General features: G+C 41.9%; 1 pseudogene across 1 annotated transcript; it reads left to right on the plus strand.

Moving 5' to 3' along the window:
* Nucleotides 1–1,990: 1,990 nt before the first annotated feature.
* On the plus strand, nucleotides 1,991–2,646 carry LOC306871093 (glutathione S-transferase A-like; annotated as a pseudogene). The gene has a single exon. The product of its transcript is annotated as a glutathione S-transferase A-like (transcript).
* The last annotated feature ends 24,727 nt before the right edge of the window (nucleotides 2,647–27,373 follow it).

Raw genomic sequence — 27,373 nt, forward strand, 5'->3', positions numbered from 1 at the left:
CATTATAAGATTTCTAACAGAGTCAGTCACTTATTGATTTTTTTATCTGTTGGTATTTGATAGAATCCATGATGCCATGTGTCTAAACAAGATGTCCAGGACCTCCAGCAGAAATATAGGCCCACAACATCAAAAATACAGCAGTATATTTCATTGTACACATGGGGTACTTTTTATCCCTGTGCTCACCAAACCCATTGTCATGGGTCGTGGTTGTAGAAATGCTGCATGAAGACAAAGCAAATATAAAGTTTCTTTAATGAGCTTCAACTCATGTAGACCATTAAAACATAACATTAAACTAAGACAAAGAACATACAGAAACAGAAGGCTTATAAAGACAGGAAAACCAAAGGAACAAACGAGAAGATTAATGAACTCAGGGGATCAGAATGAACGATGATTACCTAATAAAGAATTGAAGTGACGTGACATGGCCAAGTATGGTGACCCACACTCGAAATTTGTGCTCTGCATTTAACCCATCCAAAGTGCACACACACAGCAGTGAACACACACCGCAGTGGGCAGCCATTTATGCTGCGGCGCCCAGGGAGCAGTTGGGGGTTTTGTCAAGGGTACCTCAGTCGTAGAGAGTGCTGTACATTCACTCCCCACCTACAATTCCTGCCGGTCCGAGACTCAAACCCGCAAACTTTGGATTACAAGTCCGACTCTCTAACCATTAGGCCATGACTTCCCCACCGGAGGAAGAGGATCAGGAGACTCGGAGGGCCATGGCGGAGCTTCCTTGGCCTTTGCCGGCTCAGCCCCAGGAGCCAGAGGGCTGGACAGGATCACCGGAGGCGAAGGAGACTCAGGAGACGATGGAGAGCTGGACAGCACCAACGGAGCCGAAGGAGAGTCAGGAGACTCAGGAGAGCATCCTGGAGCGAGCTCTGGGGCTGGAGCCAACACTGGAGCGAGCTCTGGGGAGCATTCTGAGCTCCAAGACATCCCACCATACTCCACAAGTAATCCCAGAGGCACAGGTGCGGTGGTTGGCGGGCGGGCTTGAGTGACGAACCGCTGTGGGGCTTGATATCCGAGTGACCGTTGGGTTTGTATGAGCCGCGGACAGCGGCAGGCTTGACAGCGGAGTCACGGACAGGAAACAGGTAAAAACAAAAAACTTTTAAAAAACGGAAAAACAAACGGGGAAAAGGAGCATCGCTCACTATTTTTGTGGTCTCGGTTTCTGTGATTAACTAATAAAGAAAACAGGAACTAAACCAAATAAGGAAAAACAGGAACTAAACGGGAACATACATGTGGCACCCATCTTGAGTGTTTGATGCTAAAAAGCTTTTTTAGTTTCATCTGACCATAGAAGCCAGTCCCATTTGAAGTTCCAGTCATGTCTGATAATTGAATATGCTGGAGTTTTTTTTTGGATGAGCAAGGGGAATTTTTCTTGAAACCCTCCCAAACAACATGTGGTGATGTAGGTGCTGTTTGACAATTTTTTAAAGGTTTTCTGACCCGAGACTCAACTATATTCTGTAATTGTCCAGCTGTGGTCCTTGGAGAGTCTATAGCCACTCAAAATCTCCTCCTCATCATGCATTAGGACGATGTAGACACATATCCTCTTCCAGGCAGTTTCGTAACATTTTTTGTTGATTGGGAATTCTTAATTATTGCCCTGATGGTGGAAATGGGAATTTTCACTGCTCTAGCTCTATTATTAAAGCCACTTCACTAATTTGTGAAGCTCAATTATCTTTTGCTGCACATCAGAAATATATTCTTTGGTTTTTCTCATTGTGATGGATGATTAAGGAAATTTGGCCTTTGTTTTCCCTCCTATTTATATTTCTGTAAAACAGGAAGCCATGGCTGGATAATTTCATGTTCATAATCACCCTGGAGTGTTCAAAATTGTGAATATGAATGGGAATATACTTTCCCATGGGAGGTATTTTACTTATAAGAATTTCTAGGGGTGCCAATAATTGTGTCCAACATGTATTTGAGGACATTAGTGGTCATGGCGCAGAACATGATGCTGTACTGGGGCTCCGGTTCTCACCGTGCTGGAGAGTCATGATCGCGCTGGAGGAGAAGCTTCCGCAGGTATACAAACACAAACATTTCTCTTTTGACAAGTGTGAAGAAGTGAAAGCTCTCAATCCCAGAGTTCAGCTTCCAAATTTTAAGCACAGAGACATCATCGTGAACGAGTCGTTTTCCGCATGCCTGTATCTGGAGAGCACGTTTAAGTCACAAGGCACCCGTCTGATCCCAGAACACCCGGCTGAACAAGCGCTCGTCTACCAGCGAATGTTTGAGACCAACAACCTACAGCAGAAAACGTATGACGTGGCTTTCTATGAGTGGTATGTTGCTGAAGGACAGAGACATGAATCGGCTCTGAAGAGGAATAAAGAAAATTTAATCGCCGAGCTCAAACTGTTGGAGAAGATGGGTAAAAGCTTGTACCTCGCTGGCAAGAGCTTCACCATGGCCGATGTGGTTTGTTTCCCCATCATTGCGTATTTCCCACGACTTCACTGTCCTCCAGAGCGTTGTCCCAGACTGATGGAGTACTACGAGATGCTAAAGGACCGTCCCAGTATTAAAGCCAGCAGGCCTCTTGAATGGCTGGAGAAGCCTGAGGGTCAAGACACTTTCAAGAATCTGTGAAGAACATTAGGACTTCCCAAACACCACAGCAGCAAAAAAAAAAAAAAAAAAAAATTAATTCAGTTTTATGTTCAATTAACTGTGTTAAATCACAACCCTTGACTGTGGTCAGTCTTGTTTACAGTGCAGCAGCTTCAATTTGTCTAACGTTTGATATTTAACCTAAATTTCGAGAAAAAAGTCATAATAAAATGTTGAGAATAAACTCGTCAAATTACAAGTTAAAAACTCATTACTTGTCGACTGCATCATATGCTACCAGTGTTAATTTTGTTTGTATATCTAGTAACAGTATGGCAGCCGCAGTGGGCGGATACGCTACCAAAACGCAAACTAGCGATCTGAAACAATGGCCTCAGCACCTGAATGGTTATAGGGATAGGGTGACCAGACATCCCGTTTTTCCCAGGAGTCACAATTCGTTGTTGATTAACTTAAAGTTAGTGAAGGCGCGACAGGCGGAATCACTCTGATAGAAGTGCTCCACTTTCTCAGTTCTCACACAGCGCGCGATCAGTTCTCAGTTCTCACACAGCGCGCGATCAGTTCTCAGTTCTCACACAGCGCGCGATCAGTTCTCAGTTCTCATACAGCGCGCGATCAGTTCTCAGTGCTCAAATATACACACAGCAGTCCAAATGTATATCGTGTAGAGCATCTCATGTAAATACAGTCGGTTATGGCTTAAGTGAACGTAAACAGGTGGGTGAAATCTGAATGTGTGTCAGTATTAAATGCATCCGTCTTAAATGGACAGCATTCCTAACTAAATAGCCTACCTATCTATGCCATTAATATTAACCAACAAAAGATGTTAAATAAATGTATACTTGTTATATAAACCTACTGTATCTGAAAAATTTGTTAAATTTGTATCTCTACCAAAAAATTTGAATTTATTCCAGTTTTTCCCAAATTCAATCCTTAATTCAAATTTCTCATAAACTTAATTGATTTGGTAATGACTATTTTTGTTTGAAGACTACATATAAAATAGCTACCAAAATAAATGTTGGTAACTGCAGTTTGACTAAAGTAATGACTAAAAGTTGACAAAAATGCAATGACTTTTCGTCGACTAAAATTAGACTAAAACTATGAAAGACTCAAATGACTAAAATGTGACTAAGACTATTAAGAATTTTTCTCTCAAGATAAAGACTAAGACTAAATCAAAAAAGCATGCCAAAATTAACACTGGTCTGAGACTTGATGCTCGAAATCCATCAAGCGCTAGCTGATCGAGCCTGGTAAGCCAAAAGCTTTCCAGCCTTGTCTCCATGCTCAAAAAAACGCTGTCTACATTGCTTAAATTGTCTCTCTGTTAGAGCTGTCATCAAAAGGTTGAATTCTGAATGTAACTGAACTCTTTTAGCATAGAGAGCAGGTGAAGGGGAGGAGGCGTAAGAGGCATCTAACTTAAACAATTTGTCCGTTATCGAAGATATTTTAAATTTTTCAACTTTCCTTACATGTGTGGAATATGAAATTACCTGGCCACGAAGAAATGCTTTGAAGGCCTCCCATAAGGTGTGAATACTAATGCCTGGAGTCCGATTGAGCTCAAAATAAAGATTAATCTGTGCGAAAAGGAAATCTTTAAACGCGCTATCTGACAACCTAGAAGAACTGAATCTCCAGGTTGGGGGCACTGGTTTGGTGGAAGGCAAATTAATGTCAATAGATACTGGTGCATGATCAGAGACCACCAATGTGTGGTAAGTGCATGAGGTAATACAGTGCAACAATGTCTTATCAAAAAGAAATCAATTCTAGAGAATGTATGATGTATATGAGAAAAGAATGAGAATGCCTTTCCTAGAGGGTTTTTAAATCTCCAAGGATCAGCGAGTCCCAGTTGAGAGGCATAGTTCAGCACCACATTAGCAGATTTAGTTAAAGTAGACTGGTTAGAGGAAGACCTGTCGAGGGATACATCTTGAACCAAGTTAAAGTCCCCCCCGATAATGATATGATGTTCATCTACTTTTGGTAATCTTGAAAAGAAATGAACGAAAAACTCATCCTTATCCCAGTTGGGGGCATATATGGAAGATAAAATTACTGGTATGTTGTGGAGCTTGCCTAAGACTATGACAAAACGGCCATTCGAATCTATAATTGTCTCAGTAAGTTCAAACATAATTCTTTTATGAATTATAATAGCCGCCCCACGAGCTCTCTGGGAGAACTTTGAGTGAAAGAGGTGACCCATCCAAGCCCTCTTTATACGGGATATGTCTGCCGTCCGCAAATGAGTTTCTTATAACATATATATATATATATATGTATATATATAACATATATATATAATATAACATCCGCCTTGAGATCTCGTAAATGCATTAAAATCTTACTGGATTTGATGGCACTATTCACCCCCTTGACATTCCAGGACACTAGACGCAAAGTCCCAACTCCTGACCTAATGGGATTAACCATTCTGAGAGGTTAACAATATGGGATAATGTTGGACTGGGAGAAGGTAAACTGAAACGAGACCGAAAAGTAAAAGAACAGTAAGGAGGAAAAAAAAAAAAAGAGAGAGAAAAAAAAAGAGAGAGAGAAAAAAAAAAAAAGACAATTCCCACCATTAACCACCCCCCACCCACCAACTTTCCTAAGCACTTAGGCTCAACTTCTGCTAACAGCTCCATCCTTCTGGATCTCATTCCCTAATTCAATGGTAAGCAATATCAAACTTGAGCAAAAAATTTTTTTATATAGTACAAAAGCGTAAATGGGAAGAACCTTGATCACAGAAATATATATATATATAACAAAAATAATAATATAACAAAACAAATACAATACAAATAAATAAAATAATTATTATGAATGCATAATAATAATAATAGTAATCCCTATGTGCAGCTATCAGCTATAAGGCAAACAAAGGTTTTTGCAATATAAAGAATGAAGAAAAAACCTGAAGGGAGATAAATTTAAGTAGTCTTCCTATACACAATGATAATATGTTGGCCCTAAACTGGGAAATAAAATAAATTAATTAAAATAAAGACACGCAGAATTGTCTATGCGGCCTAACATTAGAACAGCCACTAACATAACATCATAATGTTTATGGGGAAGGGAAAAAAAAAAAAGGCATTTCCAGGTATATAAACTGGCTTATTAACCAAAATAACACATTATGGGATACTTCCACGACATCAACCAAACTCAAACTAACCATATAACGTTACCGTTTATTTGACCTTTTGTGTGGTTAGGAGTGCCATTCTGCTTTCAGACTCTTTTGTATGTCCGGAAGAAAAAGAAAAAAGGATCTGTTATTTGTATTAATTTCACCTCTGGAAAAGGAGAACAGCAGTACTGCAATACTAAATCGTCAGGCAGATTAACTGTTATACAGTAGCCTACACGTTGGCCATGTTATGGAACATGTTACGAGGAACGCACAGATGCCACAAAATCCTCAGCCTCCGTCACCGAAGAGAACATCTTCTTACCTCCATCTTTCATCCAGATGGAGAGCCTTGCAGGGAAAAACAAAGTCGGTTTGTATCCATGGTTGTACAGTTCTGCCATCACGGATCAGTATTTAGTACGCTGAGTCACCACTTCGGGCGCGTAATCCTCGTAGATCGTGACTGGACTGCCTTTATAGACCAACTTGCCTCTTTTGGCTCGAGCTTCACGAATGATCAGTTCTTTTTGACGGTAACGATGGAGTCGGATAATGACTGGCCTCGGCTTCTTCCCGGCCATCGGTTTATTAGTGAGAGCTCTGTGTGCCCGGTCAATCTCCGGCAGAGAGGGTAAAATGTCCTCTCCCAAAATGTCTACGAGTAATTGTGCGAAGAAAACTGAAGGGCGAGGTCCTTCGAGTGATTCCGGTAAGCCCACGATCCGAATATTGTTGCGACGGCTGCGTGAATCAAGGTCCACAACTTTATCCTGTAGTTTCGCGTTACTCTCAGTCAGAGTGGCGCAGGCCACTTCTAATGCCTCCACCCGTTCGTCCAACACATTGGCATTCGATTCGAGCGAAACAATTTTATGCGTGTGATCCGACAACGTGGTCTGGATGCGATCAATCTTCTCCTCCAATGCTGAGATAGCCGTTTTAATCTCCGCCGATAAGGCTTGGCGGTGTTGTTCCAGCAGTTTGGCCATCGCCGCCATGTTAACCTCATTAGGAGCTTCATCTGCAGAGTCTGTTTTCGGTTCCCTTTTGCTCTGTTTAGTCGATTTAGAAGACATGATTGAATAAAACTATAGCATGCCTGGTTGATATCGTTTGCTCTGGACTTGAGTAAACAGTAGAAATGGCTCAAAATTATACTTTACACTGAAAGGTACGGGAGCGAGAGACAAACGTGTCTACTCCATCAATCCTCTAAACCGGAAGTCCAATTTAAAAAGTTTTTAAAAAAATTGTATGCCTTTTTTCTCATAATTCAATGAGTTTATTCTTAATTGTTTTCCCCGAATTTTATTTACGTTTTTTTCTCTAAATCTAACGACTTTAATCTCAAGATGATTATTATTTTATTTTTTATTATTAGGCCTATTATTATTGCTTTGCCCTAATCCTCTTTCCTTACAGTACTCAATATAAGACATCACAACACTTTTTTTACAATAATTTTTGATTTATGAACTAATATATTTTAAGGTTTGCATCTCATAATCAGATCCATATGCATGGCTTTTCTAAAGTAGTCCTGTGAAACATACTGTAAATCAATAAAAGACCTTAAAATGTGTAGAAACGTGCTAAAATGATTGCTACAGAAAATGCATTTTTATCTCAAGTTTGCATTTGTTTCGGTTAGGTTTAAGATAGAGTGTAGGTGCTACAGTATTTTCAAATATGAAGCATTAACCTTTTACTGCCCCGAATGGCACAACAACCAGTTTAATAAAACACTGCCAGATTCATGTTCATCTGTTTTGGATAAAACTACCCATTCTTTTAGTAGCACTCACTGGACATTTCACTTTGAAAGTGTCACAAAACGAGCAACAAGCAACTCTTCATTGTGCAGAAATGTCACCACAGGCACATTTCAATGAGCCTGGGTTGATATTTTCTTAAAATTATATAATATTTATATAATATAATTATCTTATAGTTGATTCAGTTGCTTTTATAGAGTGCAAAACAAGACAATTTTTTTCTCTCTGTCAGATGATACAGTGTTGTAATAAATCCAAAACCCAGAGTCCAGTTTGAAACTAGGCCAACACTAAGCAATAATGTTTGTTAATGTTGTTACCATAAATTCTTATACATGAATAGCATTGGTTTAAGTAAATCTACCATTTTTATATTAGGAGTCCCCTGAGTCAGAAAAGGCTGGCTACATCTGCAATAGAACTGAGAAATTGTTTTATTCATCATTAACACTCATGTGCCATCATGTGAATAAACCTTACAGCGAACCAGTTGATCTACTGAAAACCTTTTCAAAAGAGAAATGAACAAATCTGATGCATGTGAACAATAAAGATGTTTGCTAATGCTACAAAGATCCTTTCAGCACAACATAAAACTGAATGAGTGATTTCAGCACCTGCAGGTAAATACTTGACACACAATGGAGGGGTGGCAGAATGAATTAATAAATGGATGAACGAATAAAATTACATGTGAATGAGTTATTGCATTATACAGCACACACCCTCTACATGTGCTGCATGTGATATATATATATATATATATATATATATATATATATATATATATATATATATATATATATATATATATATATTCAAAAATACATGTGCAAAACAGTTGTTTTGGGTACAGTTTTGTAAGCTTTTTTTCTTTTTTGAAATAGCAGGTATTAATTCTAAAGTATCTGGGTCATTTGAAATTAATTGAGTATTAGTTATTCAGGCATATTTTACTTGCTACAGATGTGATAAGAATTGCTGCGGTACAGTATCTCAAACAATCAGAATACAATGGCTGCTACAGTTTCCCTGGATCCCCTTACAGCCTCTACACACAGTCCACTTTCAGCTTCACACTGATAAATACTGCAGACAGCAATGTTCAGCATCAATTATTCACTGTCTTTCCAGCTGCTGGTTTGCAGGTCAAAATTATCTTTCTAGCAAGATACTCTTTTAACCATAATTGTGACAGGAAATAACACAAATATAGATTTCATATTTAACGCTTGTCATTGTGCATATACAGGTACATCTCAAAAAATTTGAATACTGTGAAAAAGGTCAATATTTTTATCACTCATTTCAGAAAGTGAAACCCATATACTATATAGATTCATTACACATAGAGCCTTTATTTCTTGAAATTGTGATGATTATGGCTTATAAATAATGAAAACCCAAAATTCAGTGTCTCAGAAAATTAGAATATTACATAAGATCAATAAAAAAAGGATATTTTAAACAGAAATGTCAGGCTTCTGAAAAGTATGTTAATTTCTATGCACTCAATACTTGGTTGGGCCTCCTTTTGCATGAATTACTGCAGCAGTGCGGCAGTAATTCGTGCCATCTGCATTGTTGGGTCTGGTGTCTCTCATCTTCCTCTTGGTTCAGGTCAGGCGAGTTTGCTGGCTAATCAAGCACAGTAACACCATGGTCATTGAACCAGCTTTTGGTACCTTTGGCAGTGTGGGCAGGTGCCAAGTCCTGCTGGAAAATGAAATCACCATCTCCATAAAGCTTGTCAGCAGAAGGAAGCATGAAGTGCTCTAAAATTTCCTGGTAGATGGCTGCGTTGACTGTGGACTTCAGAAAACACAGTGGACCAACACCAACAGATGACATGGCAGCCCAAATCATCACTGAGTGTGGAAACGTCACACTGGACTTCAAGCAACATGGATTCTGTGCCTCTCCACTCTTCCTCCAGACTCTGGGACCTTGATTTTGAAATGAAATGCAAAATTTACTGTCATCTCAAAAGAGGACTTTGGACCACTGAGCAACAGTCCAGTTCTTTTTCTCCACAGCCCAGGTAAGACACTTCTGACGTTGTCTCTGGTTCAGAAGTGGCTTGGTAGCCCTTTTCCTGAAGTCTGAGCGTGGTGACTCTTGATGCACTGACTCCAGCTTCAGTCCACTCCTTTTGAAGCTCTCCCAAATGTTTGAATCAGCTTTGCTTGACAGTATTCTCAAGCTTGCGGTCATCCCTGTTGCTTGTGCACCTTTTCCTACCCAAATTCTTCCTTCCAGTCAACTTTGCATTTAATATGATACCGCATTATATTGATTATATTGATACAGCACTCTGTAAACAGCCACACCTTTCAGTAATGACCCTCTGTGACTTACACTCTTTGTGGAGGGCGTCAATGTGCGTTTTCTGGATCATTGCCAAGTCAGCAGTCTTCCCCATTATTTTGGTTTCAAAGATCAAGAGATACCCAGAATTTATACTGTAGGGATGGTCATTAATTGAAACTCAAATGTAAATATTCTAATATTTTGAGGTACTGATTTTTGACTTTCATGAGCTGTAAGCTCTAATCATCAAATTAAAACAAAAATGTTTTACTTTACACAAAATGTTTTACTTTACATGTAATGAATCTAAAATATATGAAAGTTTCACTTTTTGAAATAAGTTACAAGAAAAAAAATGAACTTTTTCACGATATTCAAATTTTTTGAGATGTACCTGTATTACTATACAGGACAACATCCAGGTATGTTGTTCGAAAACTTGAACTGACCTAGATGTAAAGTATATCACTGTTTTTTTCTATTAACTGACTTGGTTTTAGTTTCTCCAACTATAAAGCTCTGAAACAGACTAAGAAACTGTGAGTCATGTGGAGGTCTCCTGCTTTTTCTCTTGCTGTTTTTCTCAACTTCAACAGTGGTGCCAAGTGGAGCATTCAAGCACTGCCAAGAGAAGTTTTCTGCTGACTGTGAGAGGAACTTGTACTTGACCTCCTCACCATTGCACATTGCAAAGACAGGAGGGAAAATCGACAAAGTCCAGAGGCTTTTAGATCAATGCTTTCCCCTGGAGAACCACTGACTTTTCCCATGTTACAGCCTCGTTCAAGAGGAAGAACCTCAATGATTTCATTAAAGTTGTAGCAAATTAGCTGAAAGTGAGATGAACATAATTTATCATAACGGGTTGTTATCAATTATATATTCATCTTCAGGAATTAACTGTAGCATTAATAGTACAATAAAATTATTTGTTTGTCCGCAGTACGGACAGTTTCAATCATCTATTGACTCTAAGGAAAATTATTTCTCTGGTCACAAAAAATTATTTCCTTCTTAATACATCGCTCATTAGCATGTAACAAAACCGGAACGTTAAAGTGACCTCGTTTCTGTGAGCTGCAGACACAGACAACCAAGTGTGAATACATATGGATGTTTATTAAACTACACTACAAAGGGGAACATGTAACATTGAACTAAACACAAACATACACACATTAATCATAGATGTCAACGCAAGGAATGCATGGAGAGAGAGAGAGAGAGAGAGAGAGAGAGAGAGACCAAGCGCTCGCGCGCAAGAGAGAGAGAGAGAATTTGCACATCAGCTAAACACGACCTGTTAGAACCATCAAAGAATTCCATCACCTTAATCAAAAGGGGTCGAAGCCTAGAAGCGCGTCTAAACAGTTAACAAGCGGTTACTTGCACTCGTTTGTTGATGCTGAGTAAAGTGTCTAGGTGCATGTATAATGTGTTTCTTAATTCTTGATGAATTCCTTTAGGGGTGAAAGCTTCGTCATTCCAGCCACGGGTTGATTGGTCCGAAGTTAAATCGCCAAAGTTACTGAGCTCAAAACTGCCAGGAGCTCGGACTCCCCCCGAAAGGGGAGTCGCAAGGTTTCCACGGTGTCTCTAGGGCACCGAAGGTAAAGATAAGACCGTGTCTTTGGGTGTGGGAGAAATTTTATCTGGATCCAGTAACCCCCACTTTTGGTCAGTTTGACCAATAGCAAGGCACATAGTTTCAGCGGGAAAGTGTTTCTTTGTCTCACTTACACCTCATTTGCATGTTTTATGACTGTTCCGCTCAATCTGTGTAATTCTTCCCACAGTACAGTAAAAATCTTGTGATGTATTTCATGTTCACATAGTGTACATCATTGTTTGAGAAATAAAGAGCTGATCATTTTGATATCAAGAAAGAGACATCTAACATATATTAAACTAGAGATCCATTCATACACTTGAAAATTTGTGTTTACAGTTTACTAATACAAATAATGAGTGGTCACTAGGCTAATATAATAAGGAAACACACAAACAACACATGCCTATACAAGATACCTTTGTAACTGAATAATTATGGTCTAAGAAAAGGAAATATCTCTATGTGTGTGTGTTGTGTGTGTGTTGTACTCGTGGAGGTGTTCCACTGGTCAGCCAGGCCTGGTACCGAGGGTCATTTAGTTCTCTTGGAATGTGTTTGAAGTCCGATGGCGAGAACAGATAGTCAATTCTGTTTAACATCTGACAGTGGGGGACAACCACTGGCAATTAAGCACCCATATAAATGTAGAATGTGGGGCCAGGTCTGTGAATTATTTAGCCAATGTCAAAGGCTAAAAGGTGTCTCTTAAGACATAAAGCCACAATGACCATCAAGGATCATAAGCAGATGCTACAGAATATCCCCCCTTTTGGCTGAAGATGTTCACCTGGAGACATCTTCAGACAACAGTGGATCCTAATGGTCAAATGGCAGGTGGATCATGAAGGTCAGATGGCCGGTGGATCACAACGGACAGATGACAGGTGGTTTCTAATTTTCCTCAGCCTTTGGAACCTCGGCTTGGGTGTTAACCTTAGTCACGTTCAGCATTGTCTCCGCCTGGGTCGCTCTTCTCCGGTGGTTCCGTTCGAAGGTCTGAGGAAGTGCAGCCGTGCACCTGTTCATAGACCTTTGACTCTCAGGACTGGATGTGGATCTGAGGTGGTGTTACCTGTCTCCGTCAGTCACGTGAGCTTCCACTTCTGGATATCTTGGCCTTCTGCAGCGTTCGGTCAAACTGGGTGACATTTTAGCTAGTTTGTCAAGTCGTCTCATGTGCAGCTTCAGGGTCTGCATGGAGGGGCTTTCTTCTTTTGCTAGAAGGGAAGAGTTCTGTGATGATGGCTGGTGATGTTTTGTTTGTGGCTATTCACTTCTTCCATCATGTAGCAATTCTTGGATGGGGGACCCCGTTCTGCTCAGCGGTGGTGATGCTGATGAGGGCTCCGCTTTTCTTGGCTCTAATTCCTTTTCAGGTGGTCTTTCAGAGCATTTGTTTTAGAGTCTTTGTTTTAAGGTCAGTTTTGGCTTTCTCTAGTCGCTGTTCTGCAGACTGTAGATGTCTTCTCGTGTCTTTCTGGGAAGCTTTTAGTTCTCGTTGGTCATGTTCAGCAACTGCAAGGGCTTCTTGGAGCTGTTCAACTTTTTCCTTTGTTTCCTGCTTCACTCTGTCTAGATCCTTGAGTTTATCCTGGGTTTTCACTTCGAGCTTGTCTGTGCAGCGTGATATGTGCAATAGCTCTCTCAGGAACTTAGTGGTCTGATGCCTGAAATCATCTTGGACTTTCACTGTCAGCTTGTCTATGTGGCTTTGGGCATGTGTCAGCTCCTTCTGACGATAAGTGCTGTGCTCGTTGCTTAGGGTTAGCTGGGCTGTGAAAGCATAGCTTAGGGAACTGATGGCCTTGTTTAGCTCCCCGTGGTGGTGATTCTGGGTTGGGTCGTATGTCAGGAGTCTCTTCCGAATCGTGACTATTACTCAGAATAGTTCAATGGTCTTGTGAGTAAGACTATGTGTAATGCCTCTTAGCCAGGTCTTCACATCTCCTCCTTGGGCAATGGGGTTTGCAGTCTGTGACATGCTGGCAGACTGGAAAGTGAGGACTGACACAGATCTGTATGGTGTTATAGGCCCATATGTGGTGAAACAGCTAAGTGTCATTTCAATGATTGCGAACCTAAAGTGGAATGTGTTGTAGTGGGGCCTAGTGGTTCCAATTTGCTGTTCAGAATTGACAGCAACCTGACATGCAGTGATATATTATATCTTGCTGTATGCCAGCCCCGTATGCCACTTGTTTTAGGGTCTCTTGAGTGTTTCTGGTACTGTGGTGACCAGCACATGATGTGTTGTGGGCATACATTAACCTGACCCCCCTTTGTCACTGTGGCACCACAAGCTGTGGCGCAGTGTAGTCATCAGGGACATATTATAGAATGTAGCTCAGCACACGCAGCATGTGTTTGATGTCATGCAGCAGAGTGAGGATTGGAGCAGCAGCCAGTTGAGCCGATGTGATAGGGTGGTTGGAGGGGTCAGGGAGGTGGCCAAGAATAAGTGTCATAGATCAGTCAGAGGTTTTTTTTAGGCAATGCCATCCGTGGATAGTCATAAGGTTAGCACCACGGCTGCGAGGTGGGTACCATGGAAGTGAAAGTTGGTCTCCTATTGGTTACGGCTGCCATGTCATGGGTGGGTGGGTCTTGGTTGAGACCATAGCTCTCCACGCAATGCACTTGTGATGCTGTTGCATGTCTGAGACGGGTGTTGGTGCTTGACTGGCTTGTCCTAGCCAAGGAGGTGGTATGTGAGGCTGAGCTTGGCATCATTTGAGTCTGTGTAAAGGAGTTCTCTGATGCAATTCTTTTGAGCCGATGCGATTTAAAGGGTGATCAGGATGGCTGTCACTTGTACTGTGATGACTGGGAGTCCAGTTTGAGGTGTTGCTGTGGGAGAGGTTTGCTGTTAACCCACAAACACCTACTCTGGACACACCATGCCTCCACATTGCATCCTGAAAAGGCCAGTGACCATGTGGCTTTGGGTGAGTTGGTCCTCTGCACCGCTACTTTGGCTGTTGAGGGCTGTTACAGGTTGGCGGCACGTCTTTGTGATCACTTTCCATGTTCTATTGAACTGGAGAATCGCTGGGTGGTTTATGAAGTGCAGAGCAGGGCTCTTTTGTCATCCGAGTAGTTAGTGCTCCTTTGGGAGCAGTTTTCTGCTGAAGTGGGCAACCCCCCTTTAGTTCTGGCCATTTGTTGGTGTAGACCAGGACTAAGGCAGTAGTTGGTGAATCCAGCTGTCAGATGAAACTCCTTGGGATGAGAGTAAATCAGGCATGGTGTAGAGTGCAGATGCCATTTGAGTTTGATGATGTAATGTGGTCTTGAGTGAGTCCACATAGTTGACATTAGCTCTCCATCACTGCCTCTTGTGACGAGCAGCTTAGGCACTAGCAGTTGTCGGCAGATGCAGGATGTCTCTCAGAACAGGGGGTGTGGCTCAGAGTGGGACCAGGTTCCCTCCCTTCCTTTGAAGGTGTGTGGTTGAGGGTTTGACCACGCTGTCTGTGTGTCACACTGTCGCTGTCCATTCCCCTTTTGAGTATTCTGGTATTACAGTCTCACATTTAAACGTCAGAGTAAACGTCTGGTGTGCTCTGGCCGGACGTTCTTGCAATTTACAGGGCTTTATCAGGGGGTTGCAAGGTCTCATAGGAAACTTGTGCACTTGCTTGTGAGGGGTTCTCGCACTTCAGCCTGGGGTTTCGGCTGTCTCAATTTCAGCAAAGTGTCAGTGTGACCCAGCGGCTCTTTATCACTGAGAAGGTGGTATGCATGTATTGCTGCATGTTCAGTGCACACCTTTGGGCCTTAAGAGTTCAGTTCTGTTTCTGAGCATCAGTTGGGGTCTGCCAAAAAGTTGAAAGTGACATAAAATTTGGATGTACTCCAGTGTCACCAGATCTCTAAGTCTCGCCTTGTCTTCCAACATCCTTTTCAATTGGGTTCCTCAGGAGTCCTCGTACCGGGTTTGTGTGGTGACCGATATGCTGACAGGTGTTGGATCATCCTGGATGTGCAGCCATCAGCTGAAGTGGCTGGGTGATGCCATTACTCGGCGATGTGGCTGGTTAGCAGGGATCTGGGTGAGTGTTCAGCTGGCGGGCACTTTGGGCGGTCATTCATTTCAGTTCTCACACTTTTGTACTATCCATTGTTATTCTCCTTTACGGGGCCTCCTCTGAATGAGCTCCTTTAGAATACTCAAGATCTCTACTGTCTCAGGTGTTGCCACACTATTCAGCTCTGAGAAGAGCTGGGACGTGTCAAGAGGGTTTCTGCTGGTGAGATTTTAGGTTTGTTGCTCAGTGCTCTGTCTGGTCCTGCTGGTTAGGAACTGTGTTGACTTTCTGATGAAGCATCTATCACATTGATGTGCCTTTCAAGATGTAAGAGCAGGAGGAGTCTGGGTCGTGGGCTGGTCTGACCTTGAGACTGAATTCTCGTGACCAGCTGAGATGTCAGGCCTGATCTTTGTGACCTGGCATTGCACTTCAGATGAGTTGGCTGGCTGGAAATGTGAACGTTCCCGCACTTGAGGCCAATTCTATGAATGCTTAAAGTCCATTGGGCTCAAAACCATGTGGCAGGTCCATGTTGGTGAAAAGAGAGCCTTTGTCCATTTGGGTTATGTACCCAGGGTGTACAGTCTCATGGAGCTGATGGTCAGGCACAGGGGAGTTGGCCTGTGTGTATTTTGGCCTGTCGTGGGTGATCAGCTGTCTGCTGATGTGCTGTTTAGGTGACATGACCATCTAGCGTCAGGATGGACGTCTCTGTGGTGAGAGACTGTTTGCCAAGATCTGGACATTTCTCTTAGTAGGAGGGCTTTCTGGTGCTGGTGGGTTGTTGGTTTCTCATGCCACTCGTAGTTAAAAGTCTGATAGTCTGATACATCCTGTTTGCCCTGCTGGGGAAGCCACTCTCAGGATCAGTTTCTTTTATGTCCTCAGGATCTCTGTTGCTGGCCCGTGTGCTCTCCAGAGTCAGTTCTGGGTACTGTGCAGAGATAGGCAGGATTTTATCTGTCTCTATGGAGGCAGCGCTGTGTTCTCTGTAGGCCATATGGGCTGCGTTGCACAGATGTCAGGTGGTCACTGTGCAGGGGAAGGCCATGGCACTTGGGTGGTGACCCACAATGTGATGCAGATTTCGGGAGGAGGTAAGTTTCTGGAGTTGAAGCCTTCCTCCCTTGTGGCCTGTTCTGTCGTCTGCCGTAGACTCAAAGCTGGCTGTAGCAGGCTTCTTGTAGTCTTTGTTATCCGCTTTGACAATTTCAGACTGCTCGTGCAGGCTGGAGGTGTTCCTGATCGGATAGTTTCATGTGGTCACATTGGGCAGAGTTCAAGCATAACAGTTCATGTTTTGCAGGCAGGCAAGTGTGGTGGCCTTCTGCAGTCTCTGGCCAGCTTGTTGGGGGTCTGTGGGGCCACATGGTGTGTGTGTCTGCAGTGATCCTCTGGAATCGTCGCTGCAACCCCCCCTGTCATTGCTGGCTGGTCACGTATGAACAGTGGGCTCTCGCCCCCCTTCGCAGGTTTGGACTCTTGGCTGGGGGGCCTGGGCCGGCTTGTAAGGGGAAATTCTGTGTTGTGTTTTCCCTTTCTGTTCACCTTGTGGTCTGCAAGCCTATTTTAGTTCATTTGTGACGTTGAGTTCACCTTGACTTGGTTGGTTGGTGTTTGAAGTTGTAGCGTTGCTGAGCAGAGACTTGGATTTAAACTCAGGTTGCTTGCAGGTGGCATTCACAGGCGTTGTTTTGGTTCGCCTGGGTCAGTACTTAAGAGAGCTTCAGCGTGCTGGAGCCTCTCTGGCTTTTATTCCAGCTGCTCTCTGTGCTCAGTGTCTGTGTGGGTTTTGTAGAGGCATGCTGAAACTTTCTACTTCCCCTTGTAGTTCCTCGGCTTCTTCATCCACTGTCACTTGCTGGTCCAGCTGGTCTGGCAGTTCTGCACACGCTCCCGGTCCTCTGGGCCTCCTTGTGGTTGAAGCATCTTTCGCTCAGCGTTAAATGGATGATGCGGATGTAGGCAAGAGCACCGATGATACTGGCCGGCTCTCTGTGGCTATAGCCTTGGTTTGATCATGGTCTGTCTGCCAGTTCAGGTTGTCATCCAGCTTTCGCAGGTTTCGCTCAGGTGCTGTAGATCAGGAGTGGTCCCGGACCGGAGGACATGTGTTGCAGTGCTCAGCTAATCCTTTGGCTGATCAGGTGGGTGGCAGGGCTGGATGACCTGGACACAGGTGGAACACAGGTGGAGAGGGAAAAGCACAACAAAAACCAATGAAAGTCCATACAGATTTATTGAGCTAAAATATTTGGGGCTATGTGTTGCGTGGTTAACTGGTGTGATCAGTTAGTGATGCAAACTAAACACTTAAATGTCGTGGCTGATAAGGCAGGAGAGGATAATTGGTGTGAGTGAGCACCCAAAACTTTGAGTAACACTGTTGATGGGTGATAACCTAGGGCAGTGCTTCTCAAAGTCCAGACTCCGGTCCGGATCCGGACCCGGAGGGAATTCAATCCGGACCCACTTCTATTTCATATTTCAAGAACACTAATTATATTTCCTACTTTGATAAACGCACGTTAAACTTGTAAATCATTTGTTTATTTATTCTTATTTTTTTATGTCTTTTGGAGAAGGTCCGAAATTGCAGGCGAGATATTGAAACTTTTCCTTCATGACATTTGTTGTCATCATGACATCCAGTGAGCGTATGACGTTTGACATAATCGGGCGACATTTCACCGCTAATATTTTAATTTTTTTGTTTTGTTTTGCTATCACTTATATTATGGCAATTTGTCTTATAGCAGTGCCCAGTGTATACATTTATTTGTGGCGGCTTGTCACAATATCAAAACTGACCGCTACAAATAGATTTTCCAAAAGGCTTATACTTCGGTGAATAAACTGAGCACTGTGCGTTTCAAAAATAAAAGGGTGTTTTTATATGAATGTATCTTTTAAAAGAACAGTCCGTTTTCTTCAGAAAAGCTTTGATGTCAATTTTGATTACAGTCGTTACCGGGGAAACAGCTATATATCACGCTCCAACAGCGCCTCCTGCTGGCAGAGAATCAACTTGCATTTGCTAGTCTGCGGGAAACACTGGTGTCTGTCAGCAAACATAAACAAAAAAGCATGCTTCAGAACTGTTTTGAGAAGGTGCTTAAGTTTTGAGCCATGTATTATTACTATGAATTAGGCTACAACTACTACTATTACTATCTTGTGCCCTGCAATAACCATTTACGCAAACTCTCTTTTGATATAAAGGAAAAAAAAAGAGAAAATCGGCCCAAAAAATCAGCATCATATATCGGCCATAGGCTGCCCTGATTTCTAAATATCGGCATTGGCCAGAGAAAAAACATTATAGGTCGACTTCTACTGCTGACACTTAAATTAATTGTTTTGCCACTTTTGCACTTGTTATTAAAGTATTTTGAATGCAAAGGGAACTTTTTATTTTTTTAAATGAGTGTTTATTTGTTATATGTTATGTATGTTTATTAAAAACACCTTTGACCTCCTGATCACTTGCACCCATGACACCTGGTAGCAACCACTCAAACAGCAAATGACTTGGCACAATGTTGCATCACTCAAGTGAGGGAGGGCCAACAACTAGCTGGCACAGCCAAAATTGGGTTTCGCCTGTGGGTCCCAAGTTACACGGACCCCCCCCCCCTTTTGGGCCTCGAGCTATGGATGAGTTCGCTCCTCTCAAGAGGGTGGACCACCGTGTAACTTCACAGGGTAATTAACCAAACCCCCCCCCCCCCCACCCCCCAAGTACATGTCGGGTAGGTCGGGCAGAGGAGTCCAGTCACTGAGAGCTCCCATGGATGATTCGTCAGCTCACTGCCCAAGCCCCAGGGGGCATGCTGCCTAACAGGGAACATTGAGAGGGGACACCAAAAAGATTAAGCTTCTAGGATACATGAAACAGCTTGATGCCGGTTTGCGGTGGGCCACTAATAGATTTGAGGGATCATTGTGCACTGTGGTGGCTAGAATTGCCTATGCTTATGCCTATGCCTATAGGGGAAGGAGAGGAAAAGCATAACTAAGTAGAATTGAAAATTATAAACCCAGTTAAAATGTCCTAATTGCTTAGGAAAGTAAATTTAAAAATCTAAGTAAATTAAATTTTTCTCAATAGGTGTAGCTAGACTTAACTACAGACTGGAGTAGATTAAATAAAATAAGACCAAATAAAATAAATAAATAATTGCTGCAATTAACACAGTAAAAAAAAAAAAAAAACACAAATAAACAAAAGCATGTGGGGGAGACCAAAGTAACTGATAGCCCAACAGGAGATGGAACAGAAAGAACATGTAGAGGGAGGAAGGGAACTGTTACACTTTACACACACGGTCTCTCTAAGTGTTAGTCAGATGCTAACAGCTAACAGCTGAGGTAAGGGCTTTAGCTTCTATCCATGTAGGGTCGTTAGCGCGGTAGCTTCGGCTACATGCAGTGGTCTGTTTACATTAGTCTGTGACGTGTGCGCCGTCTTGAGTTTGAACTGGAAAGGCCTCGCTATCGCCTTCCGGGGTCAGACGTTGCTAAGAAACCAATGCACGCTTAGCAGCCGGTGTGCACGGAGCACGTGAGCCGGATGTAAACACGTATGGGAATCTCGCGCTCAGTCTATCGTTCACACTCCATTCATAACTTACACAGCGCGTTCACTTCACAGACAATGGCAAAGCATTACACCATTAAATCGACCATCAATTGCATCACATCAAGGGATTAATATGAATGCAATGATACACGACAATAAACAGACGATGTACCAAAAACTGTAGTGAGACTTTTTTTCTCATCACACAGCTAAACTGAAGCCGCTATCCTGAAGAGATTTTATCTGTTCAGGAGAGAGTTACGCGGTTTAAAACAAAATCCCAAAAGTAGGGGGTTTCTTTGCCCAATATTAACTAGATTTAATCTAAAACTCTATGCGCTGCCGATCTGAGAGGTACTAGTCAGATATGGGGCTTATGCGGTTCAAAACTGAAAGTGAGGATTTTTCGCCCAGGATCAGTTAACCTTAATATAAAACTATTTATATGCGCTGCCGATCTGGGGTTTCTTTGCCAGATATACGGGGCTTATGCGGTTGTTGCAACAATTACTTGATCAAGATTCTGACTCCCAGTTATCATTAATGTGACACTGACCTGCAGTATTCTAAGATTAATTTTGCTCCGTGATCAGGCGAGGGGGCATGCATTAGTTAGCTACGCTAATGATTAAACCCCCGGGAGTAATAGTCTAGTTGTATGGCATTGGAACTCGCTATCTTCTTCGCGCTAAAAGAGGTTTTCTTTGCTCACTTTAGGGCAGATAAAATAGCATTAAGACACGCTATAAAAGGTTTAGTCGTTTTATAGGGTCTAATTTATAAACAGCAGTTAACTTAAGTCATTAACAGTGGCTGGTTTCTCAGTGAGAAAATCGAGAACTGTTAAGGCACGGAAAGTGGGCATGTATAACCTACACATTCATTCACAAAAAGACGCAGTTGGATAGTTTGAATAAACACAAATAAGAAACACAATGTTACTGAGTCTGCTCACAGAACCAGTTTTAAAACACTGCCCGCATTCTCCACCAAACTGTAGCAAATTAGCTCAAAGTGAGATTAACATAATTTATCATAACGGGTTGTTATCAATTATATATTCATCTTCAGGAATTAACTGTAGCATTAATAGTACAATAAAATTATTTGTTTGTCCGCAGTACGGACAGTTTCAATCATCTATTGACTAAGGAAAATTATTTGTCTGGTCACGAAAAATAATTTCCTTCTTAATACATCGCTCCTTAGCATGTAACAAAACCGGAACGTTAAAGTGACCTTGTTTCTGTGAGCTACTGACACAGACAACCAAGTGTGAATACATATGGATATTTATTAAACTGCACTACAAAGGGGAACATGTAACATTGAACTAAACACAAACATACACACATTAAACATAGATGCCAACGCAAGGAAGGCATGGGGAGAGAGAGCGAGAGAGAGAGAGAGAGAGAGAGAGAGAGAGCATGCGCTCGCCCGCGCGAGAGAGAAAGGATTTGCACATCAGCTAAACACGACCTGTTAGAACATCAAAGAATTACATCACCTTAATCAAAAGGGGTCGAAGCCTAGAAGCGCGTCTAAACAGTTAACAAGCGGTTACTTGCACTGGTTTGTTGATGCTAAGTAAAGTGTCCAGGTGCATGTATAATGTGTTTCTTAATTCTTGATGAATTCCTTTAGGGGTGAAAGCTTCGTCATTCCAGCCACGGGTTGATTGCTTCGAAGTTAAATCGCCAAAGTTACTGAGCTCAAAGCTGCCAGGAGCTCGGACTCCACCCGAAAGGGGAGTCGCAAGGTTTCCACGGTGTCTCTAGGGCACCGAAGGTAAAGATAAGACCGTCCCTTAGGGTGTGGGAGAAGTTTTATCTGGATCCAGTAACCCCCACTTTTAGTCAGTTTGACCAATAGCAAGGCACATAATTTCAGTGGGAAAGTGTTTCTTTGTCTCACTTACACCTCATTTGCATGTTTTATGACTGTTCCGCTCAATCGGTGTAATTCTTCCCAAAGAACAGTAAAAATCTTATGATGCATTTAATGTTCACATCGTGTACATCATTGTTTGAGAAATAAAGAGCAGATCATTTTGATACCAAGAAAGAGACATCTAACATATATTAAACCAGAGATCCAATCATACACTTGAAAATTAGTGTTTACAGCTTACTAATACAAATAATGAGTGGTCACTAGGCTAATATAATAAGGAAACACACAAACAACACATGCCTATACCAGATACCTTTGCAACTTTACATTTTACATTTAGTCACTTGGCAGACGCATTTATCCAAAGTGACTTACAATTGGGGAATACAAAAAGCGATTCATCTTGAAGAGGCAATCAGACAGAGGAAGTGCTCGTAACACCAAGTCTCAGTCATTGTTCAAATAAGTACAATCTAGTAAGGGAGGGAGAGAAAGATAGAAGGAAAGAGTAAGTTTTTTTGTTTTTAAGTTTAGGATGAAGTCAAGTACTGCCGAAAGAGATGAGTTTTCAGTTTTTGCTTGAAGATTGACAGGGATCCAGCATTTCGGATAGGGGTGGGAAGATTATTCCACCAGCCAGGAATGGTGAACGAGAATGTTCTGGAGAGTGATTTTGAGCCTCTCTGTGATGGTAAGACAAGGCGTCGCTCACTAGCAGATCTCAGACTTCTGGAGGGGATGTAGGTTTGTAAAAGTGAGTGGAAGTAGGAGGGTGCTGAGCCTGTGGTCGTTCTGTATGCAAGCATCAGTGTCTTGAACTTGATGCGAGCTGCCACTGGTAGCCAGTGCAAGGAGATGATGAGAGGTGTAACATGCGCTCTTTTGGGCTCGTTGAAGATCAGTCGTGCCGCTGCATTCTGAATCATTTGTAGAGGTTTGATTGTGTTTGATGGCAGACCAGCCAGAAGAGCATTGCAGTAGTCCAGTCTAGAAACGACAAGGGCCTGGACAAGAAGTTGTGCAGCATATTTTGTCAGAAAGGGCCTGATCTTTCTGATGTTGTGTAGTGCAAGCCTGCAGGATCGAGCAGTCTTTGCAATGTGCTCTTTGAAGGTCAGCTGGTCATCAAAGATTACACCAAGATTTCTGACCGAAGTTGATGGGGCAATCATTGATGAGCCTAACTGAATCGTGAAGTCATGCTGTAGAGTCGGACTGGCAGGGAAGACAAGAAGCTCCGTCTTTGCCAGGTTGAGTTGTAGGTGATGTTCTTTCATCCATGCCGAGATGTCCGCCAGGCAGCCTGAGATCCGTGCAGCTACCGTTGGGTCATCTGGTTGACAAGAGGGATAGAGCTGTGTGTCATCGGTGTAGCAGTGATAGGAGAAGCCATGTGCATGTATGATGGGACCCAGTGATGTAGTGTATGTGGAGAAGAGGAGGGGTCCAAGAACCGATCCCTGAGGAACTCCAGTGACCAGTTGATGTGGTTTGGATACCTCCCCTCCCCAGGCCACCCTGAAAGATCTACCGGTGAGATAGGATTCAAGCCAGCGAAGTGGAATGCCAGTAATGCCCAGTGATGAGAGGGTTGACAGGAGAATCTGATGATTGACAGTGTCAAAAGCAGCAGAAAGATCCAGCAGAATGAGGACTGATGATTTGGAATCGGCCTTTGCAATTTGCAGGGCTTCAGTGACTGAGAGTAGCGCAGTCTCTGTTGAATGGCCACTCCTGGAACCTGACTGTTTAGCATCCAGTTTGTTTTACTGTGAAAGAAACCGTGAGAGCTGGTTGAAGACAACTCGTTCGAGTGTTTTCCCTACGAAAGGAAGGAGAGAGACAGGTCTGTAGTTTTCTAAAAGAGAAGTGTTTAATGTAGGTTTTTTGAGCAGTGGCATTACCCGAGCCTGCTTGAATGCTGTGGGGAAGTGAATAATTATGCAACTGAATAATTATGGTCTAAGTAAAGGAAACATCTCTATGTGTGTGTTGTGTGTGTGTTGTACTCGTGGAGGTATTCCACTGGTCAGTCAGGCCTGGTACCGAGGGTCAACTAGTTCTCTTGGAATGTGTTTGAAGTCCGATGGAGAGAACAGATAGTCAATTCTGCATAGCATCTGACAGTGGGGGACAACCACTGGCAATTAAGCACCCATATAAATGTAGAATGTGGGGCCAGGTCTGTGAATTATTTAGCCAATGTCAAAGGCTAAAAAGGGTCTCTTAAGACATAAAGCCACAATGACCATCAAGGATCATAAGCAGATGCTACAAAGTGGAAAGTGAGAATTAGTAAGTGTAAGTGTAAGTGCACTAGGAAAGCAAAATATTCACTCTACTGTGTCAGTGTTGCTGGACTCAAAGTTACTACAAATATTATCACATTTGAAGTGGATCAAATAGTTTATTCTTCAAATCTGAAACATGTTGACACACAGTAATCTTTTAGAAGAAACCCCTGGATTATTCTTTCAGTGGTTGTGGCAGAAATTAATGTTTTTCTTTTATCCTGGCTCACTAGAATAAGTGAAAAAAAAGATCTGCTGCAGTGCAGCTTGTTTGAAGTGACAGGAGGACCTAAGGGAAAACATCCTCATCTTCCACTTCACTGGATCTAGGGCAGGACACTCAGGTTGCATCTCAATTACATTTGACAGCTCACACCAATCTTAAATTTGAACATAATCTGGCCTAAAAAGAGATTCTAAGATTACCAGAATTTACCATGTTCTCATCACCCCTCACTGTACCACCAAGAGTGACCAACAATATTGTTAGGAAAAGTAATGTTAGAAAAGAATGCTGTATAAGGAAACATTAAACAGGGGTTAAATAAATAACGCTACCTTTACTTCAAATCAAGTATCACTTGCCATATGCCATACATAGCCATAACAAACATATATTTGTATTACATACATTTGTATTTTTGTACATACATACAGTTGTATTTTTTATTAAATAATGTTTAAAAAATTAAATACTGTAACAAATGTATTGCTCATTTGGACTTCCTTCCATTGTTTTTAATGTATTTTTTGCTTCAGGTAAGAGCTAAGTTTTTTGCTGTTTACCATTGAATACTATAATAATAATAATAATAATAATAATAATAATAATGTTTTATTTATATAGCGCCTTTCAAAAATCCAAGGATGCTTTACATAACATTAATAGATAACAAATACTGTACAAATATATAGTCACATGATCAAGCAAATAAAGCAGACATGGAACTGAAACTATTTTACATAAAAAATAATATTATATTTATATTCAAAAGTTTATTTATTTTTATGGTTTTAACAATATAAATCAATTTGCATTTTTGACACTGAACATTTTCATCAATTATATAGCATACAGTAAGTCTTTGCCAGAAATAATGCACTCAGAATGCATAAATAAAAAACAGCAGTTATAAAACATTTTATATATGGCATAAACAGCACATCAACATGCTTCTAACTTGCATGGTCATCTAAAACCAGTTTGAACATTGTTATCAATGCTGGTCTAAAGCGTAAAAGGATAATAATGAATGAATGACTAAATTGTTGTCAGACAGACACTGACATAAAGCCAACAAGTCCAGCTATGGTCTTTCAGGAAACACAAACAGTATGAATGGAGCACTTAGCTGCAAAACACACCTTATAGTCAACAGTAGGATAATAAAAGCTAGGTAGAGGGTTAAAAAGTATTGTCTAACATTTTAGCTCAGTCCCTCCTAGCATGTGGTCTCTTGTGCGTTTAAAGATCATTGCCAGTGGTGAGGACTGCCTTTTGCCCATATGTGAGCTGTCAAATTGAATCGCGTGCTGCTTTCTGATAGAATCTGGATGATTTAATCCCTTGGGCTACTGGACTTTTCTTTTGGTGAAGCAATCCCTCATACAAGACACTTCCAGCCCCTGGTGCCCCAAAGATGGAAATGCTCCTGTCAGGAAACTTATGGCCTTTAATGGTCCACTATTTGACTGGTTGAATGATGGGGAATTCTGCCTGATTGTCCATACTAGAGCTGGCTCTGCAGTATTGCCACTAGCCTTATTATTTTCATTAACAGCAGTATAGACAATGATCTGATGGCATGCATAAACAATGCTATGTACTAGATGCTATGTATAAACAATGTTATGTACTGCCCCTAGTTCGTATACTAGGGGCAGTCGTGGCCTAATGGTTTGTCGAGTTGGACTCGTAATCCAAAGGTTGCGGGTTCGAGTCTCGGGCTGGCAGGGATTGTAGGTGGGGGGAGTGAATGTCCAGCGCTCTCTCCACCCTCAATACCACGACTGAGGTTCAAGATTCAAGAGATTCAAGAGTTTTTATTTGTCACATACACAATTATACAGGGTATAACCAGCAGTGAAATGTAGGTCAGGTCCGCTCCAAGGACAGTGCAATTATATAGAATACAAATATTAAGAAGGAGAAGTACAAAACATAAAATAAAATAAAAGAATAAAATAAAATAAGATAAGATAAAAAATATAAATATAAATGTGCAGGTCAGTATGTTGTTGACTTAAATAGTAATAAGAGGAATGTGCAAAAATAATGTGCAAAAAGTTGTACAGGGTATTTGAATAGCAGCAAAATGAGGTAGAGAAAAATTATGAATAGCTTATTGATATATGATATTTACATGGAGAAAAATTATGAATAGCTTATTGATATGGTGATATTTACATGGAGTCAAGTGATGTTATGACACAGAGTTAGAGTTTAGGAGCCTGATGGCCTGGGGAAAGAAGCTCCTCCTAAGTCTCTCAGTTTTTGCCATCAGGCTACGGAAGCGCTTACCAGATGGAAGCAAAGTGAATAGATGGTTACCAGGGTGATTAGAGTCCTTGAAGATTTTAACAGCTCTGTTTTTGCAGCGTTTGAGGTAGATGTCCTGCAGAGAGGGGAGCGCAGACCCTGAGATGCGCTCAGCTAAGCGCACAACTCTCTGTAGTGCTTTGCAGTCCTGATTGGAGCTGTTTCCATACCACACTGAGATGCACTGAGTCAATACACTTTCTATGGTCCCTGAATAGAAAGTTTTCAGGATTGCTGGCGAGACCCTGAATTTCCTCAGCTGTCGCAGATTTCTTGACCTGTGATTGGATGTGTGTAGTCCAAGTCAGGTTCTCGAAGATGTTTACGCCGAGGTACTTGAAGCTACTCACCCTCTCCACAGGGTCCCACTGATCCTGAGAGGAGAGTAGGGCTGCTGCTGTCTCTTCCTAAAGTCCATGATCAGCTCTTTAGTTTTGCTCACATTCAGAGAGAGACAGTTGTCCTGGCACCATGATGTGAGTCTCTCTACCTCATCCAAGTATGCGGTCTCATCGTTGTTGGAGATGAGGCCCAGAACCA

Source organism: Barbus barbus (genome assembly GCF_936440315.1).
Source record: "Barbus barbus genome assembly, chromosome: 6".
Taxonomy (NCBI): domain Eukaryota; kingdom Metazoa; phylum Chordata; class Actinopteri; order Cypriniformes; family Cyprinidae; genus Barbus; species Barbus barbus.